Here is a 12,153-nt window from a genome sequence, read left to right on the forward strand (position 1 = left end):
CTCTGTAGTCTTTAGGGATCAAATATTATTAAAAGCACACTGCATGTTCAAAAGTGATCATCGAAACAATTCAAAATGCAGAGCAAGAAGGACAAGAAACATCTCCTTGGCGAACAGATTGCTTTAAATCTGTCATTAGATGAAACTCACGCTTTTCGTTTTTAGGTGGGATAAACTCCAGTAGAAGGTGATGCAGAAAGCTTTTGTCAGGGACTAGTTGGCATTCAGTCAGGTGTTTCTAGCTGCCTTGGATTCATTTACATAACCAGCTGTGCTTGGGCCTAACTCCAGCAAGCATTAGATCTGCAACGCACTGGGCGACTGCCTCCTTTCCCTGCTGTGCAGAGATGCCCTGCACCACATGCTTCTCCACCCAGTTCATCACGTGCTCTTGCTCCTTTCGATGCATCATGTTCTGCACTGAGATATGATTGTCCAGGTGATTTTTCACTTCCTCATATACTTGATGCAGCCATTCCCGGTAAATAACCTCTAAGGCCATAGCAGTGTTATTCCTATGGGCATCAAAAAGGTAATGGTGCTTTTGAACCAGTACCTGCTGGTACTTCTCTAGATCAGTTGCATCCTGGATGTTTTTGATGGAAGCCTGTTTTGCTTCTTCTAACTGGGTGATTTTTTGCTCATTGAGTTTATCAGCAAATTCCCCAATAGAGGCACCAATTTTGAACCATATAGACAAGCAGCCCTATCATTGACATGGCAGAAACGGCCTCTGGAGTAACCACGTATATTCCTTTGGCTAGGAAACACAGGATAAGCCCGGTCCTGAGCACACAGGGTCCTGTTACACGGGTTTTAGGATAAAGGAACTGGAAGAATTCCTCAGGGATCAGCCCGCGATGAAATTTTCCTCTACATTCTGGAAGAGGTGGCACGGGGGGGAGGTGGCTGCCCAGTGTGGAAGATCGTCGCTGCCTGCAAGGTCCCTGGACCAGGGAGGGCTGCGTTCTTCAGAGAGGGGGCTGCTTTGGCTGCAGTAGAAAGTGCCACTGGAGACAGCCTGGCCAGCGAGGGTCCGCTCCGAGTTCTTGGCATCCCCGTGGCCTGGACGAGAGCTGATCTGGCACTATCGTGAGTTGAAAGGAAACAGCTGTATGCACATGGATATTCTCTGATAGTCCCTCATTATAATCTAAAGACGAAAATTAAACTTTAGCTTACTGATATCCTGTAAAAATATATAACCATTAAAATGAGAATTATGAATAAAGCGGTTAGGAAAATGTTCCTGACACAATATTTGCAGAAGAAAATGATAAAACTTGATAATATGCCATGCATATAAAAACGAGCATGTATGAATAAAGCCAGTCAGGGAACACAGAACAAAAGAAGTAAGTGAGGTCAACATTTTATATCGTGTGCTCCACTTTTGTCACCACTTTGGTAATAATTTTAAAGCATTAATAGTGGAAAAATAACATTTTCCACAAATGGCAGCATAGAAGTTACGGTGCCTGTCTCACATGATTCTTCTAAAAGTATTTTGAAATATGTTTCATGAGAATTCTGTATGTATTTTTAAAAATTGAATTTTGATTATTTTTGGAAATTATTTCATCTATGAGACTATTTTTTGCTACTTATACCAATCTAAGCACACTGTATATCTCATATTCTTTCTATTAGGACTCTACTTAATATTATTAATATTCTGGGGTCAAATGAGTGTGCAAATACGGAGCCAATTGATGTAAAATAATTTAAAGCCTGTAAAATGCTGTGTAAATACAAGATTTTATTACTATAAGGAATGGTTTCTTGAATTATCTTTTTTTTTCTTTGTTTATACTAAGAGGATTGGTTTAGTAAGATTTTTAACTTGGAAAAATCTTCCTTCTGCAGATTCTCTTTATGAGTAGGAAAGATCGATTTTCCCAAAGGAATGTGAAGACACAGTTGGGTTGTTGTGTTTAATACAGATTTGGGGATAACTGATAAAGCCAGCCCTGACATCCTGAGAACTTACGCAGTGGGAAATGAGGCCGGAGCGATCCGCACGCATCGCACAGAGCGACACGTGGGACGCTGTGTGAATCTAGACACCCAGGGCAAGCCGCTATGATGCTCTCCTGCAAAGAGGCATCCGGCTTTAGAAGTGTGCAGGGAGGAGGGCGAATTAGGGCTGGGCAGTCCCTGTCTTCAGCGTCTGAGAAAGGGAGTTGGGAATTTTAGTTTAAGGAATAGTACAAGTTTTGTTTCTTATGTTGTGTTCGTTTGTTTTGTGACTTCTTTTTCCCTACGAGAACAGCAGTAACAAATTTAGGCTGCAAAATTGCTCAGCAAGTGCGGGGCTGTGATCCTGCGTCTCACTGGGCCGTGAGGCTCCGAGGAGAGGCCCCCCCAAGGCATCGCTGACCCTGTGCAGTGAGCAGGCTGAGACGAGCATCAGGAGAAGGGAGAAGGAGAACTGGGACCCGCAGGAGGCAAATTGATTCCCTCTTTCCAGTCACAGTTTTGTGTCTTGACTTTGGCTTGTTGGAACCGCGGCATCCACCGCATACTGTTGAAGTGGGCAACTTGATCCTGAGGTGAATTTTAAGGGAACACTTTTTTGCTCTTTTGTATTCTTTTTATTATATTATAGAGATTGCCTCCCACTCCTTCTTTGATAATTTTATAATGAAGATTGGATTATATCTAGAGTTTTCCTGCCTCTTTATTTCCCTTTTCCCTGAAACATAATGTGTATATTTCAGACATACAAGTATAAAAATATGAAGCCACCACCCAGCTTAAGAATAAAAATTTAGCATTAAATTTGAAGCTTCCTATATGTTTGTGCTTGATCGAATTTTCCTTTTCTCAAAGATAATTGCAACCCTCACTTGAGGTTCATATCCAACCATTTCTTTAACCTTTTACTAATTAGAATATATGCACCTCTCTCTCTCTCTCTCTTACACACACACACACACATACACACACACACACACATTCCCTAAGTAATATATAATATGGTTTTGCATCCTTTTCCGCATAACAGTAGTGTCCTTCTGCACGGATTCCTTTGCAACTCATAGTTTCACTCAACATTATATTTGTAATGTTTATTTATTCATTCATTTATTTTCATTGCTATATAGTAAGCCATTAGATGGATATACTATCACAGCTTTTATGCTGCTCAACATTAAAGTATTTCCTGTGTTCTTTTAGCATAAACATTGCTGTTTTGAACAATTTTATATATTTTCTTTATATACATAACTCAGAGTTTCTCTAGGGATATAGTACACATGGAATTTCTGAGTCTGAAGGTACATAGATTTTACCAAATCTATCCAAAATTGTTTTAACAAGTTATACTTCAACTGAAAGTGTATAGTTTTAATGTCATTTGGAATAATAATATTGTCATATAGAATAATAATGTTGAATAATAATGTCATATGGAATAATAATATTCCATAATGATCAGTATGATAACCGAAGAAGAAGTTCAGGCTGCAATAAAGAACAACAGGCACTTAACAGAGCAAAAGGATTGTAACCCGGTAGACATAGACTGAGGGAGCAACTCAAGACTGAGCTCCAGGCCCAGTTTGCTGGAGCACCCTCCAATACACCACGGTTGCAGGTTCGATCCCTGGTCAGGGCACACACATAAAAGAATTAACCAATGAATACATAAATAAGTGGAACAACAAATCAGTCTCTCTCTCAAATCAATAGATGAAAATTGAAAAAACAAAGACTGAGCTCCAGGAAAGAACAAATAAAAGCAGGATTTATAAAGGTAAAACCAACAAAATGTAACTCTTGTATACAAATAAAAGATAGATGGCTAGGTTTACAAGAGTTGATTAGTTCCAAACATGCAAACGACAGAGGTAAAAACTGCAAGGAAGTGAGTAAAGTCCATATTTGTCCATATAACAGTTCCAAGATGTTAATGGCTCGGCGTTGAGCTGAGTTTTGCAAGAGGCTGGCAACCAAATATCAGCTCTGAGAGTGGAGGAACAAGATGTGCACGGGCCGGCTTCCTCAGTGACTTCCTGACGCTATTTTAAGTAACTCCCTTAGCAATGATTATTTCATTTCTCTCCATTATCAAGTATCCAAGTTTTTTCCCATCCTTGTGACTATGCAATTGTGTATCCTTTTTATTTTCCTTTACATCTCACTTTCCAGCAAGTCTTTTCATTCATTCACTGGTCATTTAATAAACCCTCTTCTTTTTACTTACTTGTGCACATTCATGCTCATGAGTCTGTCAAGTGTTTGTCTTGTACTGGTTGATTTTTAAGTTATTTATGTGTTCTAAATACAAATCCTTGTTACAGATACACTTTAAAAATATCTTTACATTTGTGTGCTTTGTATTTTTTTCTAATGATAGTGTCGTATATAACACAGAACATTTAAATTTTGATACAATTAATTTCATCTTTTGGTTATAATTTGTGCTTGTGTTTTGTGTAGAAAAGCACATATATCCTAAAATTGTGAACCAATTTTCATGTATCTCTTATCTTTAATAAACTTTCCACTTTTTGTGAGTGTGAGTATGTGTGTATGAGAGAGAGAGAGATCTAGTTCTTTTTTTCCTTCTGCAACAATTATGCCAGTTCCATTTCTTGAATAGTCATCCTTTTTCTACCCATCTGCAAACCTTTATGCAAAAACACTCTACAACCAGGTGGATCTTTGGTTACTTCTATGAAGCACTGAGGAATAATACCAATGTTACACAAAACTTTTTAAGACAATAGAGTAGGAAGAAACCCTTTTTAACTCAGCTTATGATGTCAGCATAACTCTGGTACCAAAAAACCAACAAAATCACTAGAAGAAACAAACAAAAAAATAACGCCTTGGATCCAGTAATATCTGAAAGGATAATGCATAACAACCAAGTGGAGTTTGCCCTGGGAGTGTGAGCCTGTCCCAACCCTGGGAGTGTGAGCCTGTCCCAACACCGCTCCCAAACCCGAACACAGGCACCTGTGTGGTCAAGGCCGACTGGGAATGCTTCAGGGGGTGCTGGGAAGTGCAGCTGGAGATCTGCTGGATCAGGGTTTGCGTGCAGAAGTCTTTGACTGAAGCAAAGATAGAAGGAAACCAGAGTTCTTCTGAAGGCAGCCAACTACTTTTAAGGACAGCTGTGAAAAAAAAGATCAATTTTTGGAGTCATTTATCCTAATTTTTAAGTGTTTAAAGGAAAGTTTCAAATATATGATGTTTTGCATGTTGCCAACTTCTACTCCTCCTAGATATAGGTTAATTTAGTTCATTATTAATAGCAATGTGACCATTCCATTTATCAACTTGTTTCTAGTTCTTTCCAGTGGTGATATCTCCCATTACCTTGACCTGTGCTCCACTTTCCCATGGGCTGCAAAGCCAACTGCTACATGTAATGCTACAAATAGCAGGGAAGTGAAGCCCTTCACAAAAATTGCTAAGGCTTTATTGTTGCAATACCAGCTTCTCTGCCTCTGCTGTTTGACCCTAGAATTCAGATATATCTGGGGGAGTTGGTGGTCTAAGGAATGAAGGAAATTTGGCGTGGGGGGGGGCATTTTAAGGAAAGAAGAAGGAGTTGAGTAGGAGAGCAGAGGGTGAATTATTTTTCATAGTAGTCCCTAAGATGGTCCTTCTGTCTCATTTTCATGATCTAATGCCAGAAAAAAATTACAGAAAACTCTTAATTTCCATTTCATTCAAATTAGAATATCTGTGACAGCTGTGCCCCTCACCAAGCAGTTCTGTTTGTAGTCTGTGCAAACAGACTGTAGTGGGCAACTGGTGATTGGCAGCTTCTTCATGACAATACACATGCTCATGCATCACATCTCATACAGAGGTATAGAGTTTTTTGGCAAAACATCAAATCACCCAGGTGACTCAGCCTCCCTACAGCCCAGATTTGGTGCCCAGTGACTTCTGGTTTTGCCCAAAACTAAAATCACCTTTGAAAGGGAAGAGATTTCAGGCTGTCAGTGAGATTCAGGAAAATGTGACAGGGCAGCTGATGACTATTGGGAGAACTGGGTGGGGGTCCCAAGGTGCCTTCTTTGAAGGAGACTGAGGTGTCACAGTGCTACATACTGTGATTTTTCATATCTTGTATCTTCTTCAATAAATGCTTCTACTTTTCATATTACATGGCGGATGCCTTCTGGACAGACCTCCGTGTTTGCTCTGCAAACTCGGGGAGTAGATTGTGATTCCGTCACTGGAGAGAAACTACAAGGATGTGCTATAAACCACTGAACCTCTAGTCTGGGAAAGAAAATAGCAACAAAACCAGAGGGACTCTTTGGAAACAATAAATTATTTCAGCTAAACATCAGCTGTGTCAATGACAGACAAATGGACTGCACTTCTGGTTATGAGGAATAGGACTGTAGGCTGAACTGCAGCATGAGAAAAAATGAGGTTGTTTTGGAAAAAACATGAAAAACTAAACAACGTGGTAGCTAAAACAAAACCAAAATATGCTGTTTATTCGACACAAGAGGTCTTACTGAGGAGTTGTGTTCTGTTTTTAATTCCTATTTACATAATAAACATTGGTATTTACTTTGAATGGTATGGATAACACGATGAATGTTCATTTAGTAGTCAAGTTCTGTTGCTAAATACAAAACATCGCAATAAAATCCAAATGCCCAGTTTAGCATTTTTCACAGACAGTTACATTTTTTAAGTTTTTCAAAAACCAAAACTGTAAGCTTTCTTATGGGTAGGCAAAGCCAGTTGCATAGTGAGTATTCCAGGTCTCTGACAGGCATTTTTTTCTCTCTTGGAAATTTCCAAACATTCCTTAATCAATGGGTGTGATTTCCATGCACTTGCTGGTAAGACTTTCTCAATAGTGGGATTATGTCTTTAGAACACAAAATGCCAAAACAAAAGCTGCAGGATGAGCATGCCAAAAATCAAATGGAGAAATAGAGATAAGGAAAATATTAAAAATTATACTTTAAAAGCAAAAAAGATGATTGTACTTAATTAGAATGATAAAACTTTCAGGTCATTACCTTTTCCCCAAACTATTGCAATAGTCTTTTTTACAGTTCTCTCTGTTCCCAGTTTTCACTCACTCCAGTCTCTCTTACACTCAACCCACCAATTATCTTTCTGGAGTTCACCTCTGACTGTGTCATTCCTCAGCTCATAAACCTTCAATGACTCCTCATTATCTGAACAATGAAGTCCGAACTTGAGCCGGGCACTCAATCTCCCAACTAGCTTTCCAGTTCTGTCTTCTTTTTTATGGTTCTTAGAGTTCAATTCCCTGTATGGCTATCCCTGGGTATCCCTATCTCTAATTATTGGGTTTCTTGTTTCCGACACTGGCAGGTTTTGTATGTGTAATTTCTACCCAACACTACAAATCTAGTTTCCATAGGGTTTTATAAAGGAATAGTCCCACACCCGTATGGACTGAATGGTGTCCCCTCAAAACTGATATTTGGAAGCCCTCATCCATAAAGTGACTCTATTTGGAAAGAGGGCCTTTAGGGAAGTAATTAAAGTTAAATGAAGACATGAGGTTGGGCCCCAATCCTATAGGACTGGTGGTTTTATGAAAAGAAGAGGAAGGGACACTAGAGCTCTCTCTCAGCACAGAGAGGAAGGGCCATGTGAAGACAGAGCAAGGAAACGGTCCTCTACGAGGCAGAAAGAGAGCTTCTACCTTGATCTTCGACTTCTAGCCTCTAGAACTGTGAGAAAATAAGTTGCTGTTATTGAAGCCAACAGCCTCTGCTGTTTTGTAAAAGCAGCCCCAGCTGACTAATCCACCACCTCATCGGTGAATCCTCTCTGATCACCACCATTTCCCCTCCTCTATTTTCATGGCATTTTACATGTATGTGTGTGTGTAGATGATAGATAGATAGATAGATAGATAGATAGATAGATGTACATATATTACATATAATATTATTTTCCACCTTCCAGCATCAATTATAGTCATTTAATGCATCAGTTAATATTAGGCTTGACCTGAATAAGACAGATTTAATCCTTCTCTAACCTAAAAGCAGTGGGAAGTACGCTGTTTAGGCCTGACACATAGACTCCTTGCTCGAAAGAACTCAGTCTTGTTCCATCTTTTGATTTGCCCAGTCTGACATTTCCATCCTGAAGTTCATCCAGTTGTTCATGATAGCTCAAACCACGTGTGTTCCAGGAAACAGGAAGGAGGAAGGCAGAAGAGAAGGGGCAAAGGGTCCCCCTGTCCATTGTGTCAGCTCCCCTCAGAAGGCCTTCCCAGAAATCTCTAACAGCACTCTGCTTGCATTTCATTAACCAAGATCTGAAAATCATATGTACCACCTAACCGCAAGAGGAGTGTAACCATTTGTTGGATGTTAAAAGAGATAGTAATGGTAAATGGCAGGCTCTGCCATCTTTAAATTTACTTAATTTTATCACCTTTAGAAAACTGTAAGCTCCTTAAGAGTTTGTGAACTATATCTGTGCATCTCGAACATTTGGCAGCACTAAGGTTTTCACACGAGTAGGACGCTCAAAAATATCTGTCGAGTGAATGAACTGGGTGATATCGATTCACTTGAACTCTGCCTTGTGGTAGAGGTTAACCGGTTCCTGCTTCCTGCTCAGGCTTACAGGACATCCTAGTGTTTTTCACAGTGATGTTATGGTGGGGAGGGAGAGACCCGGGTCAAGAGGCTCTCTCCCCTGCCTCAGTGTTTGTCTCGCTCACAAGACACAAATTCAAGTGAGAGACAAACACATATAGTAGAAATGAGATAGGAAGTTTATTTATGTAAAGCATGAGCACAAAGCTGCAGGCAGGCACCCAGCAAGTCTACATGTCCACATGTGGAGGACAGAAAGTCATTAGTAAGTCCGTTAGTTTGTTCTATGCATTTGAGCGGAGGCTGCTCTGGGTTCTAGCTCATCTGAGTACACTGACAGTTGGGGCTCAGGGGTTCTATGCCTCAGCTGCCTTCTAGGTTCCCCTTCCTGCCCCTCTTTGGGTATAAGTATAGCCACAAAAGCTTTCTTTCTCAGTTAGTAAAGGCTCTTTGTCTTAGGGAAATTGTTACAGAGGCTCCCTTTCCCATCATAGGCCCCCTCTTCCTCCTATGGAATTTCCACTAGTGATGCTCAGTACAACCAGCAATCTTAGTAAGATTGTTACAGAAACATCCAGAAACCCCTTTTCTCAGCACAGTCTCAAGGACTCTCCCCTTCACTGGCACTGTTTTGCTTGTGATGCTCTGGACATCCGGCAATCTTATCAAACCAGGCTCAGGACAGCTGAGTTAATTGGTGAGACATCTTCCTTTTGCTTTCTAGCCTCCTGTTTTAAGTTCTGTTACACTGTAGTGGCGAGGGCCCTGCCGCTCTTTCCCTTCTGGCTGCTCATTTTTAGCTACTACTTGCCAGTAACACTGTCATTATGCTCGAAATGTTGTATCTTATGCTGAATTTTCTCAAGATGAAGTTTTTCACTCACTTCTTATAAGGGTCAGATACTACACAGGGTCCGGCAGAAGTAAAGCCTGCTTGAGTGTGGTTGGTAGGGTAATAATATGGGTGTAATAATTTATTGTTTTAATTTGAACATCTCACGTAAAATGTCATATGGTGTGTTTGAGTGTGATATTGCCATGTTACAGAATTACATGCTTATGATTTTATAATAAAAGATTTTGTAATGAAAAGGAGGGCATTATTTGTGCCAGACCATGTACATTTGTCTAAACTTCTCTATAGGCAGCCAGTTTTTGGCGTGACAGTGCTTCCATTTTTTTCACCTCCCTAAGGGCAAGATCTTTCATTTAAAATTTCATGAGGTTCCAGGAAGGAAACTGTGTATCTGTACCTTCTAAACTCTGATGACTTTAGTACCATGGACAACCAGCCTTTTCATCTATTCCTACGGATGGTGGTAAAATGGAGTGTGTAAAATGTTACATGATTTTTTTGTTTTGTTTTAAAAAACTACCATCTTTTGGGGTGATGCTAAGTGCAAAGTACCTACACTGTTCCTTAAATTTTCCATCTCCTACTTTTTTCACTCTATTTCCTCATACTCCAAACCAGCATTAGAAATCACAACGGATGTGAAAAACATGAGATTAGTATAGGTGATGGGGTAGAGATATGGATGGGGTAAATCCTCTCAATTCTTGCTCCTGTATCCCAATCTGTGGAGGTGCAAGGGACATCCGACAGAAGAAATTTCAGGAATAGGATTTGGTGGCTACTGCTTGCTGCTTCTTTTCATCAATATCACAGTCGGACTGAGCCAATGAAAGGTTGGTTAAATTGTTATCCCAACAGGCAAACAATAAGCTTCCTTTAGATTCTTCCAGCCCACAATCCTACTCGCAAGGGTCCAAGTTTCTACTGAACATTTCTCTACTAACGGCATTCCTGAAACGGAACACAATCTCTGGACCTACTTCACTGTGCTATTCCTTTGTGTGCACAATTAGCACGGAAATACCTAGCAAGGGGTCTTTGCCAGGTCTAGCAAAAACACCTGTAGATCTCGAGGCATCTAGGTTTGTTTATCCTAATTCCTCCTTTCCCTAATGTATCCGTCAGATCTACGGTAAATAACAGATGTTGTTAATAACATAGTAAGAGCCACTAATATGTCCATTTTCCCAGGAGTGCAACTGAAGGATCTTCTGTGAATATGGTAACAAGTGACAAATTGTTCACGTGTATTTTCATGAAATGTTTTGACTGCTGAAGTTGTTCTATAGCAGTTCATTAAAAGACCCATAAAATATGTAAGTTTACATTCTATAAAAAGATCATCAAGAATTTCTTGGCCGATAGTATCCCTTCTATTAAGCATCTGTTTTCTATTTTCTAAAGGATTGTGGCAGTGGTTGTCCAATTGTATATTAAAAATAGTTGATTTAAGCTGGATGAAAATGTTGTAATTTCTTATTAAAGATTAGTAACCCACCAGTGAAGCTTCCTTAGAAGGCAACCAGCAATGTGTATGTAGCACATCTGGTTTCAAAATATTAAAAAATGATAAACACTCACCGATCCAATCCATCTGTTCTCTCCATCTGCATAATTGTCGTATTTTTAAAACTAAGACATGCACTGAGCTTGACATTACACAAAGCTGAAGAATTTTGTTTCTTGATTCCTAGGCAGTTATGAATGATCGAGGTCAATTTCAGAGGAATGTCATGTTTATCATTGCATATGTAGGCATTCTGAAAAACCAGTCAAAACTCAATTCCAATATAAGTAGGCTTGACTGGAAGTCGGGAATGGCATCAACTGGATAGAATGTTAAAAATCACAGGCTGATGTTTTTGGTTCAAGAGTGTCAAGAACTCAATAAAAACTAATACAGTTACCAGTAGCTAGCCCTTACTGAGTGCTTAATTTGTGCCAGGCACTCTGATAAGCACTTTACAGGAATTTGGTGTAGTTCTCATCACAACCCTTACTAACCTCATTTTGGAAACAAAACTGAGGCTCAGACAGTAGGGAGTTCAGCCAAGGTCACACAGCTAGTGCGTGGTGAAGCCATGATTCATATTTGGGCAATACGACTCCGGTGCCTATTCTCTTGTCCTCTCTGTGCAAGGGCATGAATTATCTTTTTAAACACTATCAGTCGGTGGGGCAAGGGAGGGGGTGGGAGGGGGGAAACGGAGACAACTGTACTTGAACAACAATATAAATAAATAAATACTATCAGCCTACTTAGCCTTAACAGTTCTTTCCTAAAAGCTGTAGCTCTCAAATGTTATGAACTGCTTCCCCAACCCGCACCTCATCCATAAATTCGTTACATGGTAACATAGGTCCCAGTAATGATAGTAATCAACACTTGTTAGTATCGCTGGGTTTCAGTGTGGTTCAGTGTGGCTCCCTACACATGAATTCACTTAATCCTCATAATAATTCTACATGATAAGTAAGATTACTTTTTCCACTTTTCAAATCAGGAAAAGGAGGCATGGGCAGTTAAATAATTTGCCCAGGTCAAATAACTAGGAAATAAAACTTCCAAAATTTGAACCCAGGAATTCTTGCTCTATGCCTATAGTACTCACATACTGTGCTGGGCAGGTGCTGGGTGCCGTGGTCAGTGATTCGTGTGTGAGGATAAATAAAACACGGTCAGCCTATTTCAGTCAGCATGTTCCCCAAGTTGTAGCA

The 12,153-nt window shown here is 39.9% G+C and overlaps 1 pseudogene; it reads right to left on the minus strand.

Annotated features, from left to right (window-relative positions):
* Positions 1 to 253: 253 nt before the first annotated feature.
* LOC123821859 lies at positions 254 to 1,056 on the minus strand (annotated as a pseudogene).
* Between the last annotated feature and the right edge of the window lie 11,097 nt (positions 1,057 to 12,153).

The sequence above is a fragment of the Phyllostomus hastatus genome, unplaced genomic scaffold (genome assembly GCF_019186645.2).
Source record: "Phyllostomus hastatus isolate PE091 unplaced genomic scaffold, TTU_PhHast_1.1 phas_contig_40, whole genome shotgun sequence".
In the NCBI taxonomy this organism is placed as follows: domain Eukaryota; kingdom Metazoa; phylum Chordata; class Mammalia; order Chiroptera; family Phyllostomidae; genus Phyllostomus; species Phyllostomus hastatus.